Raw genomic sequence first — 14855 nt, 5'->3', positions numbered from 1 at the left:
TGGGCTGTTTAGGGCCTACCCTACGGGTGACGTGTATTAAAAAGGAAGGTTTAGGTCTGGCAAAAGGTAAAATGGGCATCTAAGAGCAGTACGAAGAGACTAGTCCTCTGACTACTACTTATAGAGCTACTAACTCTTGGACAGATAGAGATGAGCCGACCATCCAGTACAATTACAGTGTTATCAAATGCTTTGGCTAGAGCTGCAAATGGTAAAGGTGGCTTGTTATATAGCTGCCAGAGATTCAGTAGTCAGAGAAGTGCATTGCTTGATTTCTTTGCCAGAGACATCAGATATTTCACATGTCCAAGAACATGAAGGGCAATCCAAATCTTACTCTAAAAAACGATTTGAACGTTTGATCACTTGTAGAGCGACTAGATTAATTTATTTTTTACATAGCTAGCTTATTGAAATAAAGTCATATGGAGCATCTTGAGAATGTGAAAGGGGCAGGAGTAGGGATGAGGTGCCAGAGAGTGTAGATGTGCTTGTTCAATTTATTGTTTGAAAAGGAAATAGAAATTAATGAACGGAAGCAGAATTAGGTCTGGACTGAAAATCAGAACAACAATATTAGGATTTAACAGAAATACCAATTCCTTCAGAGAAAAATAATGTACAATGAAAGCCCATATAAGGCTTTTCAGGAGAAAGTGCCTAAGGTTGCCAATTCTCCATACAGAGATTATGGCTACCTAAACGGTAGTCTTTCAAGTTAGCAAATTGAGGTCACAAAATGCTGTAGGGTTTAAAAACATATGTATATGAATTATGCCAAAACCAAGTTCATATCCCACAACGAGAAGGATCTCAACATGAAGAAAACCATCAAATGACACTATTTAATTTGCCAATATAAGGTCTTAGAAGTGTTCCAATATGCTGCAAAATGTGTTAAATAATGTTTACAGGAATCATACTTAATGAGTAGGCCAAAAAGAAAATGGAGAAGAAAAATTCATGGCTACTTATCTGGATTTGAAGCTTGAAGAATGTCATTATCTTCGGAATCTTTTTTACCCTCGGTGAATTTTACCATTCCTTAGGCTTCCTATTTTCAAGTCACCTCATTTCTGGGTAGGCAGGAGGGTCACGTGTAAATCCAGAAAAATAATCCAGAAAATTACCCCAGCTGCAAAACTACTCCTATAGGTAAGCAGCCATTTTGTTTCACAGCATGAATTGTTTCTGGATTCACATGTTGTGCAGTATTCACACTCCCTGGGAGGCTGGATTGTAATTAGGATGCAGTTGCGAACTAGTGTTTTAGTACTGGTAATTACACTTGCGCTTACCTGTTGGCTTGAATGTCCACACAATATCTTGAGAAAATATGTATGGATGACCATGTCCCTGTCATCCATTGAAACCCTGGGGATGAATGCTAATCTGGCTTCTTTTTTACCTTGTAGGACGGACTCTGGATTTCCACCCCCCTACGCTACTCCTGCTGTCTTACATGTTTAGACTGTTTGCACTATCCATCTTGTAATAGTCCCGCTCGTGACTAGCAAGCCCTTACTTGCTGAAGCACATGGAATTAGGAATTGGCTCCCCTTCTTGACTTGTTTGTTTCATGCAGGTAACACAATTGCCCTCCTGACACCCAATGCATCTAGGTCCCTTTCTGCTTGGACCTTTAGCTGTTGGAAAAGGCTGGAAGTTTTATAGCTTGATTGACACAGGAGTGTGAAATAACCTATGGGATAAACTGCATATTTGTTCTCATGTTTCAATGTATCTGCAGGTAAGGTTCTTGTATTGTGATTGCTTGGAACTCGCTGACCTGAGACAGTGAAGTGATGGTAATCAAGAAAGCTGTCTTGAGGGTTAAGTACCCAAGTCCCATTTTATGCGTGGGCTCAAAGGGTGGCGGTCGTGCGCAGACCACGGGTGATTTTTAGTGCTACACTACACTTAAGACTTGGAGCTACTGGGATCTTCTGGCCAAGCGGTGTGGTAATCTTTTTTATTAATAGTTGTGTTGGATCCTTATTTTTGCTTTTTTGTTTGATGCGGGGCATAAATCTGGGGTTCTATTCATCTACCCAGCTGCCCCTGCTCATTTGCTTTTACTTCGAGGGCATTGGCCTGTGCTTCGTGTCTTTTTGCTCAGCAGCCCTGGTGCTTTTAAACCGCTAGTCTCACCTCCTTCTCTCGCTGTGTGCAACCTCCCCCTCACTGCCGGTGCCTCATCATCACAGCCTGATCCGACGCCGGGTTTTCCCGTTCGTGCGGAGGGCCTGTGAGGATACGAGTCACCTGACCTCTCTACACCTGGTCCTGGGGGGCGGAGCTTCACCTAAGGCGTCACATTGGTGGACTACAAAGCCCACATGTCATTCTGGTCGTGCAGCGGTCGTGCGCAGACTACGGGTGATTTTTAGTGCTACACTACACTTAAGACTTGACGCTACTGGGATCTTCTGGCCAAGCGGTGTGGTAATCTTTTTTATTAATAGTTGTGTTGGATCCTTATTTTTGCTTTTTTGTTTGATGTGGTGCATAAGTCTGGGGTTCTATTCATCTACCCAGCTGCCCCTGCTCATTTGCTTTTACTTCGAGGGCATTGGCCTGTGCTTCGTGTCTTTTTGCTCAGCAGCCCTGGTGCTTTTAAATCGCTAGTCTCACCTCCTTCTCTCGCTGTATGCAGTCTCCCTCTCACTGCTGGTGCCTCATCATCACAGCCTGATCCGACGCCGGGTTTTCCCATTCGTGCGGAGGGCCTGTGAGGATACGAGTCACCTGACCTCTTTACACCTGGTCCTGGGGGGGCGGAGTTTCACCTAAGGCGTCACGTAGGTGGACTACAAACCCCACATGCCATTCTGGTCGCGCAGCGGGTGCGCCGGCGGCGTGCCAAAGGCAAGCCCGTCTGCGCCCGACCGGGGCCAGGGGCCCGGGATGCTGCCCAGATTCTTACCTACTCTTCCTCAGAACTATTGGTGTGTCAGGGTAGATGGCTTATTCCTAAACTTACACAGGGTAAGCTAGTCACCTTGGGTCTTTTTTGTCCTTCCGACCCTCCCTCCTTGATCCCTGTAGTTGGGGTAGCCCCTGCCCCCAAAGATAGCGAGAACCTTCCAACAGCGCCCTCCTCTATTTGTCCTCCCACGGTTTTCTCGGCATGCCTGCTTAATACTCGGTCATTAGTTAAGCATCAGCTAGAGACTTTCTGTTTTCTTGACCAAGTCCAACCGGATTATTTATTTCTTACCGAAACGTGGATCTCCCCCGCATCCTCAGCAGATATCTTAGCGGCCCTCCCTGAAAATTACTATCTTCTGCGTGCAGATCGTGCGACAGGTAAAAGTGGGGGTGGGGTGGCTGCCGTCATTCACTCAAGATGGTCATTTTCCCTAATGTCTTCCCCGATGATCCTTGCTGTCGATTACCTAGTCATGAAAACCTTATCTGTCTCTCCCCGTTGGTTTGTGTTTTGTTCTACCGTCCTCCTCAATCTGTGCCCGCCTTTCCCTCTCTAGTGAGCGAGATTTTGGCCAACCTGATAGTAAATAATTCTCATATAGTGATCTTGGGTGACTTTAATTACTGGCCTGGTGACCCCATGGAGCACTCTCATTCTAAGGAGTTTTCTGATCTGCTTACTCACCTGAATCTGATACAATTGGTACATTCACCAACCCACAAGTTTGGCCACAATTTGGACCAAATTTGGTCGGCTAATTTGGATATCTCTTTACTCTCAGTCTCTCCCTGTTTGTGGTCTGATCATTATTTGGTCTCATTTTCTTTGCTACTAAAACCCACGATTAGTACCCCTTTACCTACTAAGATAAAAGTGAGAAACTGGGGGCGAGTTAATATTAATTCTCTTTGTTCCTCGCTTTCCGCCTCCAGACCGACTAATGCTGATACTCGAGACTCTTCTCTCAATGACCAGGCCTTGGCCATTAACTCTTGGCTCATCTCATCTTGTGATGAACTGGTCCCTTGGAGATCGATTCAACTTAAACGCCCACATGATGCGCAGAGCTGGTTTTCCCCCTCTCTCAAAGCTAAGAAACTTCAGCTTAGACAGGCAGAACGAATGTGGCGTCGGCATTACGACCCCTCTGACAAAACCATTTATTCCACCATTCTTAGGGAATATAAAAACGACATCCTCACTGCAAATACTCAATATTTCTCTGCAATGATTCTATCATCTCCTAATAAGCCCAAGGAAATGTTCTCCATCCTCAATAGTCTTTGCAAACTTGATCGAGTAACTGCTAAACCTCTTCCCTCTCAGGGCCTGTGCGATTCCCTACACGATTATTTCTTCACAAAAATTTCCACTATTAAACTCTATATATCTTCTCCATCTCCCTTTTTCGTTCCTTTTTCACCCCCTCCTAGTACACATTCCTTCTCACATTTCCCACCCATTCCGACAGAATTTTCTCAGTTTGGTGAGCTCCACGAAATCCGGCTCTCCCACTGATAGCTGCCCTTCACATATCCTCCGTGAGATCTTCTCGGTCTGTGTCGATCCTCCTCAATAAGTCAGTGCCTTTGGGCGTTGTCCCTAATCTTTTTAAATCAGCTATGATTGTTCCTGTATTGAAAAAGGTGGTAGCTGACCCGAATATTCCTTCCAACTTTCGACCCATCTCCCTACTTCCCTTTTTAGGTAAGGTCTTGGATAGATATGTCACCAACTGCCTGAGCTCTTTTATAGAGGCTTCTGAATATTTTAATCCTTATCAGGCTGGTTTCCGCCCTACTCATTCTACGGAAACAGTTACCCTCACAGTTCTAGATGAACTGAGAGTTAGTGCCGACCGTGGATCCACTCAGGCCCTTGTACTTCTCGATTTATCGGCTGCCTTTGACACGGTCGACCATCACCTTTTGGTCGACGGTGTCCGGGCGGCTGGCATTTCCGATGTGGCCTTGAGTTTGGTCTCCTCATTTCTGGAGAACCGCCAACAGGCGGTTCAGCTCTCCCATTATTCTTCTACTTTGCGTACAGTATCCTGTGGTGTCCCCCAAGGTTCTGCTCTTTCCCCTCTTCTTTTCAACCTTTATATTTTTCCTTTAATTTTTGCTTTACGCGACCTGGAGGTCACAGTGTTTAATTACGCTGATGACCTTCAACTTATATTTACTTTCTCTTCCTCTCCCGACTCTATCTCCCATTTTCAGAATACTATGATTTTTATCCAGGACTGGATGAGCATAAACCATCTAAAGTTAAATCCCGACAAGACTGAGCTAGTTCTGTTTGGACGCTCATCCAATCCCTGGTCTTCTAATTTTTGGCCTCTCTCTCTTGGACCTGCCCCTTCTTCCGTTAAGTCGGTGAAAAGTCTGGGCATTAAAATCAATGACGATCTCTCGATGCATGCCCAGATTAGTATGATCATCTCTTCCTGCTTTTTATGTCTTCGCACTATTCGCAAGGTTTCTCAATTTTTTACCACTGATGCTCTTAAGGCTATTCTTCTTGCCCTGGTTATTTCCCGGGTTGATTATGCCAATTCTCTTTATATTGGTATTCTGGCCTACGAATTACGGCGACTCCAATCAGGCGGCTAGGCTGATTTATAATCTGTCCTGATTCCATCATGCCCTTCCGTTGCTGAGTCAACTGCACTGGTTACCGGTTGCGTATAGATGCCTTTTTAAATTAGGGTGTCTTGTTTTTAAATCATTAGCGGACTTAGCTCCCTTCTACGTAGCCTCTAGACTCACAACTTACACTCCCGGAATTTACGGTCTTCCTCCAAGAACCTCTTGGTTGTTCCACGCTTTGTTAGGAAGAAACATGGGGGGGTCGAGCTTTTCTTTCCAGGCTCCTCGATTCTGGAACTCTCTTCCTGATAACCTCCGATCCCCTCAATCCTACTTGGAGTTTCGCCGAAGTTTGAAGACCTGGCTATTCATTAGAGCTTTTGAGGTCTAATTGTTACCCTGATTTGCTGCTGACTGCTTTAGCGCCATGAAACCTTTTTGGTATACGCGCGCTCTATAAATTCCCCCAACTTCAACTTCATTATATGTGGTAAAACCAGTTTCAGATTCCACATTGGTGTGGGTGCAGACCTTTGCAGTGCCATTCTTTTGGTTCTTGTGAGAATCTTTTGATGTGTACTGTATTGAAAGAAAACATTTATTATTTTACCAATTACCTTTTTCTCTTACTTGTGACTTTTTTGCAGCCTAGACAAGCTTGTGGGTGGTGGTTGGGCTAAAGATTTCCACTTTGAGTTATATTACCTTGCGCCCCACTACAATAGCTAAGCAAGTGGCTTTCAGGCCTCTCACTAGATGAGACCTCCTCTAAAACATGACCACAATGACTTGAACTAAATGGGCTCCTTTTCCAATGAGCAAATTCTCCAATCTCATCCTCGCCTCCTTCAGGTTGCATTGTGGTGCCACTTTTGGGCCTTATGTCTCATCAAAAAGTTGACCCAATGCACATTAGCAATCCCCCTTCTGAGCTTCCCCAGTACAGGTGACTCCCTCGGGCAGAGGCACTTAACCCACTGTAAACATGACACTAGGCAATCTGTTTCAAGATAAATGTCTTTTTCGTTCAAATTATTATTTAGGCAATTTGATCTCCATCGGGCCAATTCTGTAGTGTAGTTCCTATATTCCCAATAGGCTCTGCGCATTGGAATAATATATCCTATAGATGTGACGTAGGACTTATGTCCACTAGGTCTCTATCGAATATATTAAACTTAATTGTGAGTGCGAGCTAGCTCAGAGGTCGCTAGAAACTTTCTCGAATTCAAAGAAGGGATTAGTTTCAGACAACCGCATAAACATGACAACTTTGTTTCCCCAAGATAAAACTGATCTTCAGAGTCGTGGAAACAATAGATAGATATTTTACTCAGTCATTCGTGCATGCTTCGTTTCATCAGAGGTGCAGAGGAATAGAGAGACGGGCGTTTTCAATAAAAGTATTTATTGAACAGTCTTCTTTCTCATGCAGAAGAAATTAACTGCTACAATCGCGATACTGGCTGTAAAGTATAATGCATACAGCAAGAAGAGTATTATAAAATAATACTGTAAAAGCATGGTATGGTTTCTAAGCCATAAAATACATGCATAAATAAATAAAGACTAAAAAGTACTCAACTGGTGCTTCTAAAATACACCTACCCCGATGTACCTAACCTAAGTCTAGTACGAGGGAAGAAGTAAGTGTGGTGTAGCATAAGTTTAGTATTCTTTTGCCAAGAATCTATCCAAGATCCATGTTTAATGCAATGTCCCTGTACCATTTGTCTACCAGGGCGGGAGGGAGAGGTGGGGGTTGCGAGAAAGATATAATGCCACCACCATGACTGTACAGTTAAGTTTTGAACAAGGGAATGTTATGCTGATTTTTCATTCACAGAAATGCTTGTTGGGGGGGAAGGAGGGGGGTTAAAAAACTGAAAAAGCAGCTGCTTAGATGAGTAACGTGGATACCCCCTATGCTATGATGAGGATGCACCGGGAACGATTCAAAGACTTTGTCAGATTGACTTTTGGACTATGCACCGGAGAGACACTTGGGGTTACATGATCTGAAATCTACTATGTAACACTGTCTTACTTACATAATGCTGCCACGGTTGTTCTTATGCCTGAGTATCTGCAATAAAAATTACCACAAAAAAAAAAAAAAGATTCTATCCAAGATTTCTCTTAGGGTCTAATCCGCTCCGTACCTTGGTTTAAAATAAAGGAGGTCAGTCTCAGGACTCAATTTCCCAACACCCTGCAAGGGGAGCTTAGAAACACTGGAGCTGGATTTCTTGGCAAGAGAAAAGACAGCGTCTCTCTCAGTGTGTCTGCTTGAGGATCGGCTTCCTTCCGCACTTCCTGTAGCGAGATGCGTCGGGCAAGTAGATAGTCAAACCGCTCCAAACCACCGTGTGTTTGCTTGGGCAAGTGTTGGCATATTTATACCTTGAAGGTGCAGAGTTTGACGTAAAAGTGGACATAACATCATCAAAGAGTCTCAGTTCTTTGAAAACTCCATGAGTTCTTGGGCAAATCAATATTCAAGCAAGGGGAAGTCCCTAACTGCTGAAGCCGAGTTTTCCAAGAAATCGTTGTGGATTTTTGGAACTAGTGGAAGTAGCTATGCCATATTTGGACTGCATGAACTATGTCTAAACATTGTTATGATTTCTATGCCTATATAAGGACAAGGTGATTTATATCTATGTAAGGGCATGAATCGGGAAAATTACACTAGGGTCCTAAAATGCTATACAACACGCACTCCACTTTATTATGTTCGACATTGCTAAATTTAAGCACTAAAACATATCTAAAGCATGTGTTAACAATCCCACCCAAAAATACATAAAAATGCATTTTTAATGGTTGCACACGAAAATGAGCATTAGTACTGTATGCATATAAAAGCAATGATTTCATTGTAAGCATAAGATTTGATATTGGCTGTAGGAGAGTAGGGTCTGCTTCCTACTTTTTGCTGTGATTCTCTGGTTTTTCGACTTTAGTGTGGCTGTGGGCCTGCTAATCAGACCCACAGCCCAGCTGTCCTCTCTCTAAATTAATAACATGTACTTTAGGTACATACCAGATTGGGTATTGGGTCACCTCTGTGAGCTCCTGTATAGTGTACCATAGGTACCCAGGGCATAGGTGCATCCAAGGCCTACCAGACTGATACCACAGGCTGATCACTCAGCTTGGGTAAGGTGGTGTAATCACCCCTTACTTAGATATAGTATATCTATATCTACCTTTACATATAGACACATATACACCTATACGCCACTCCTATGGTAGGCCTCGACAATCCTGGAGGCAGAGTGCTTGGTTTTATGTGAGAGGGTGCCCTAGCATGAGCTGAGCCCCTCTGCAGCTTTTGGAACCATCTCCTTATAGCTGTTCTATGATATAGCCATACCATATACTCTTAAGTGCATTATAATTCTCGCTGTTAATGCTAACTTTGGTTTGGCTTTATCAAAACATGTCGTGTAAGGTGTCAATCAATTTAGAATACTACACCCCCACCAATTCTGGTGGCGGGGGCAGCATTCCACCCTTCTAGAGGGAAAAGACATGTATGTTACTGCTTTACCCTGTTAAAGTTAAACAGAGCCTCAGCATCACAAAATGGATGCTGCTGCCACAGACACAAGTCTGACCACCTGGTGCTGGGGGAAACTCCAGCAAAGGCGGCCTGGACAATAGGTTTCCAGCACCTCCCCAGACAGGGGTTATGTGTATTGGGGCAGGGAGGGCTGCATTCAGTGAATGCATCCAGACATTGCCTGGAGCACACAAGGTGCTCCATGCATAGCCCGGTTCAAACCAGTTTCTGAGGCACTCGAGCCCCAGCTCTGGCGCGAACCTGGGCAAAGGGAAAGGGGTGTAACCACCCCCTTCCCAGGTCCACCCATAGGAGGGACCTAGGCAGGTAATCTAGCCCCTTAGCCTAGAATAAGTATAGGAGCTGTGTCCCCAGGACTTTAGAATATTCTGGAAAGAAACTTTGATACAGAACTCTTGGGCCTTTGGCATTTTATTCTGACTGGAAGACATCTCACTTGTGGTCAAGGAGTGACCACACTGTGCACACAGGCACCACCAGTAACTTGCCGGTCTGCTTTGTCGACGCTCCCGCCGGAATCCAAAGACTCAGCGACACAGGAACTGGACTCTCAGACTTCTCTAACTCCAACCCATATCCACAGCAAAGCGGAGACCCATGGCAGACATGAGAGACGTGGGCCCAGACACCCAGGACATTCTGCAGTTTGCTAACTGCTCAACGACCGAGGTACCCTGCAGTTGTGCATTGGGGTACCAGAAGCCCCAGACTAGAGTGCCATTTGCACCGAAGCTCAGCCCTCCACACTTCACGAGTGCCGCGTGGGGCCTGCTCTTGCATTTCAGCTCAACGCGTCTTCCTGGTTCCTTGCCCGTTGGCTAGTGAGCCCCCTGAAGACTTTCTTTTTTAACTAAATAGCTTTCCTGGTTGCTCCTGGCTTGCTCCAGCTTCCCTTCAAAGGAGAAGCGCCACAGACCTTGCTGGTCTGCAACAGAGCCAATGTCGACATCCTGCGTGAGTTGCGGTTGTCAAGGTTTGTTGGGTCCAATCCGGATACCGACTCCGCAGTCAACTAGATCCATCATGGAACAGCTCGTATCCAGCTCCTGGTCATCGTCGATGCCTCCTGTACTTCGTGGCTGAAGAGACAAACTCACCTTCTTCACCTTTAAGCACGCGACATCGCCTGGTTCCTTCCTGGTCACTGGCTAGTGACCCTGACTCTGTCCCCTCTGCTTTCAGGTTCACTTCACCGATCCACCCTTGGATCCACCCGGACACTTTTCCTCTGGTCGCCTGCAGCACTTCTTTGCAGTTCTCCATAGAAAACGACGACAAAACCCGACACCAAAAGGCACCTATGCACCCGGCTTCCCTGGGTGAGGTAACACAAGTACTCCGGTGCTCCCGTGGGTCTTGACTCTCGAAGTGTCCTAGTCTAAAGGGGTTTTATCGTAGTCCATCCGGAAGTGTCCTTAAACAGTAACTTTGTAACTTCTTCGTTTCTCATTATAAGTCAATGGTAACTCGCAATTGTGTTTAGACACTGCACGCGTCTCCCGTGGGCCTCCTACTTCCTAACCTTTAGTTGTTTAGTGTAGCCCCAGCGATTCTTCAGGCCCTAGGCCTACTAACTAACTCTCACGTGGTTCTTATACCACTTCTTTAGTATATGGTTTGTGAGGCCCCTAGGGCATAACTGTATTTTTGCAACTTATCGTATGCTAATTGGGTAACTTGTGATGTACTTTGACCTCTGACCTCATAAAGAGTGCAGAGGGGTTGTGTTTAGAATAAATACACATATATTTGATATATACCTTGTGTGCTGTCCTTTCATTTGGTATTCAAGGGATTATAATTGGTAAAACAGCTGGCTTCACATGCTCTCTGAAGTCTTAGCCTAAGACTGCTGGTCCATGCTACCACTAGGATAGCTTGTCTATAAGGTTGACTTTACAACCACCCTCAATAAGGGTCGATTAGACTGGTGCAAGGTGCCCACTAGAATAGTGGACATCATATGCCAGGCTAACTTCTCACATTGGTGTGCAGCGGATGGGATAAGAGCTTGCTGTTGTTTTACCATATAATCTTGAAATATCATTTAAAAGATCACACTAAGGTACCTGTAGGTACATATAAATCAAGTTCTTATAATATAGAAGTTCTACTGAACTTAGCAGTTGTAGGTGGTAAGGGCCTAGCACACCCTGACTACAACTCCTAGAGAGGTTCTAGTAGGAAACCATTTAGTGTAGGTAGGTGCACACACCACACCTCACTAGAAAATGTCCTTGGAAGCAGGCCCTAGTGGACCTCTTCAAGAAGACACCCAGCAGGTGCCTTCTAAGTATGACTCATTCACTTTTAATGAACTTAGAAGCCTGTGTGCAGTCAGAAAGTTGAGACAAGGACAGAGTCCAACCTTTAACCACCTGGTAGATCTCTTAGTGGCTCATGATGTAGAGAATGCATCAGACCCAGGTAACCATGGTAGTGGAGAGGGGGGCCATCCACCAACAGAGGAAAATCCACTTGGAGAAGATCCATTGGTCTCTGATGAGGATGATGACCAGGATGCAGTAGATGAACCTGACCTGGGCAAAACAGGGCTATCTAGAGGTGGAGAGGGCCATGGTAGGCCCCCCTCCAACCTTCCAAGTAGGCCTAACCGTGGAAACAGAAGGAACAGATCACTGTCCATTAGTTCTGGTCATTCCGATTCCTCAGTAGGGTCCAGTGCCTCTGCTGTGAGGAGGATGACTTCCCCTCAGAGGAGAGAGCAGAAAGCTAGGATGAAGGAAGTCAATCTTAGGATCAAGAAGCAAGAAGTTGCCCTTGCAAAAGAGACCCTGGCTCTTGAAAGAGAAAAAGTTAAGTGGGTTAGAGCCCACTGGTGGCAGCAATATCCCTAGAGGTAGGGAAGGGTCTCATGACCATAGAAACCTGAACGAGATTGTCCCTCCCTATCAGATTGGGGATGACATCCACAAATGGATAACTGCTTTGGAGAGGGCTTGCAAAGTACAGCAGGTACCCCAAAGTCAGTGGGCAGCAATCTTGTGGCTCTCCTTTTCAGATAAAGGCAGAGATAAGCTCCTGGCAGTAAGTGAACGATTATGACAACTACTATGTCCTGAAGAGTGCTCTGATAGATGGGTTTGACTTAACCACTGAGCAGTACAGGTTGCTGTTCAGAGATACCCAGAAGACACAGACTCAGGAATGGACTGACTTTGTAGATTGTGCTACTAAGGCTCTGGAAGGCTGGTTGCTGGGCAGTAAAGTTAATGACTATACAGGATTGTATAGTTTGATCATGAGAGAACAAATTCTTAACAACTGTCAGAACCAGTTATTGCATCAGCACCCGGTTGACTCTGATCTGATCTCTCCCCAAGAATTGGGAAAGAAGGCAGACAAATGGGTCAAAGCCAGGGTGAAGCAGAAGGTACAGAACCAAGGTGGTGATCAGAAGAAGCAAGACCCAAAGGGTGGGGAGAAAGCAAAAGACCAGAAGTCTTCTTAAGGTCCCCAAAAAGCTACTAATGGTGGGGGTTCCCAACCTGCAAAAACAAAAGAAGGTCCTAAGAAACCATGGTGCAAAGTATGCAAGGTAAATACTCACTGGACCAGTGAATGCGCCAAGAAGGAGGCAGCTCCAGCCACCATTGCCCCTAAGGCAACTGTACCCCCTAGTACAGCTAATAGTGGTGGTTCTCAACAGGAGGGTGTAGTAGGGTAAACCCCGGGAACTGAGATGGATTCTGGCCTAGTCAGAATACCAACTCAAGCTGTTCTTGTCTGTGATGTGGAAATGGCTATGTCCTCTACGGTGAGCCCCAGTAACTTGGGCAAGTACAGACAGACTCCTTTAATTAATAACAAAGTGGCTCAGGCCTACAGGGACACATGGACTAGTGTCACAATGGTTACACCCAGCTTTGTGGACCCTGGACAGATAATATTAGGTGACAATTACCTAGTGACCAATGCAAGCAATGTCACTACCACCCATAGTATGGCAATTGTTAATTTCTCCTGGGGAGGGGTAACTGGCCTCAAAAGAGTTGTTGTTAGTTCAGACCTCCCTGTATAATATTTGCTTGGCAATGACCTGGAATCTTCAGTCTGGTCTGAAGTGGTGTATAGGACTCATGCAGAGATGTTAGGAATGTCAGCACATGTCCTTGCTGTGACCAGGACCCAGGTCAAAAATTGCAACACTGAACAGGCCCTGGATCCTGAAATAATGGACCAGTTGCCTACCAGGAGAAGCAGTAGGGTTAAGGGAGTGCCTTCCCCCTTGCCTCAGGAAGAGAGTCAGCCTTCACATGAAGCCGATTGTGAGAACCAGGAGGAAAGTGTCCTAGAAGAGCTTGAGCCTGATCAGGTGGAGTTTCTTGGGACAGGGGGACCCTCCAGGGCAGATCTGAGGCAGGCGCAGTTAGACTGTCTCTCTCGTGAACCCCTCAGACAGCATGCTGCTGCTGAGGCTGTTGGGACTGCTAGTGGGACCCACAAAGTCTATTGGGATGATGGGCTCCTGTATCCAGAGGCTAGAGCCCCCAAGCCTGGTGCTTCCAGGAGGTTGGTCATACATTTGACATTCAGGGGCTTCCTTCTCACACTAGGCCATGATATTCCCTTAGTAGGACAACTTGGCCAGAACAATACTTGGGACAGGCTTGTCCCTCACTTTCACTGGCCCCACATGTCAGAAGACACCAAGGAGTATTGTCACTACTGTGCCACCTGCCAAGCCAGTGGCAAATCAGGTGGCACCACAAAGGCCCCCCTAATACCACTACCTGTGGTGGGGGCTCCCTTTGAAAGAGTAGGGATTGACATTGTTGGACCAATGGATCCCCAAACAGCCTCTGGGCACAGGTTTATTCTGGTGGTAGTGGATCATGCCACCAGATACCCAGAAGCTATTCCCCTAAGGACCACAACAGCACCTGTTGTGGCAAGAGCCCTCCTGGGAGTTTTCTCAAGAGTGGGTTTTCCGAAGGAGGTTGTCTCAGACAGAGGTCCAAACTTTATGTCTGGATATTTGACTGCTATGTGGAAGGAGTGTGGAGTGAACTACAAGTTCACCACACCGTATCATCCACAGTGCAATGGTCTGGTGGAGAGATTCAATAAGACCTTAAAGGGCATGATTAAGGGTTTACTGGAAAAGCTTAGGCGAAGATGGGACATCCTTCTGCCCTGCCTTTTGTTTGCTTACAGAAAGGTCCCACAGAAGGGGGTTGGCTACAGCCCTTTTGAAATTTCTGCTTGGGCATCCTGTAAGAGGACCCCGTTGTCTGGTGAAGGAGGGATGGGAGTTACCTCACAAACCTCCCAAACAAGACATTGTGGAATATGTACTTGGTCTCCGCTCCAGGATGGCTGAGTACATGAAAAAGGCATCCAAAAACCTTGAGGCTAGTCAGAAATTGCAAAAGGCCTGGCATGACCAAAAGGCTGTGCTGACTGTTTACCAGCCAGGACAGAAAGTGTGGGTGTTGGAGCCAGTGCCCCAGCAGCACTCCAAGACAAACGGTCTGGACCCCACACTATTGTTGAGCAAAAGGGAGAAGTAACCTATTTCGTTGATCTTGGAACTCCCAGGAGCCCCCACAGGGTGCTTCATGTCAACAGATTGAAACCATATGTTGACAGGGCAGACATGGGCTTGCTCATGGCTACAGATGAGGGACAGGAAGAGGAGAGTGACCCTCTCCCAGGCCTGCTTTCTCAGAACCCTGATGATGGTTCAGTTGATGGAGTAGCTTTGGCAGGCAGCCTCACT

Source organism: Lissotriton helveticus, chromosome 2_1 (assembly GCF_964261635.1).
Source record: "Lissotriton helveticus chromosome 2_1, aLisHel1.1, whole genome shotgun sequence".
Classification (NCBI taxonomy): domain Eukaryota; kingdom Metazoa; phylum Chordata; class Amphibia; order Caudata; family Salamandridae; genus Lissotriton; species Lissotriton helveticus.
The sequence above is the reverse complement of the archived record's forward strand: the minus strand, read 5'-3'. Positions refer to the sequence as shown.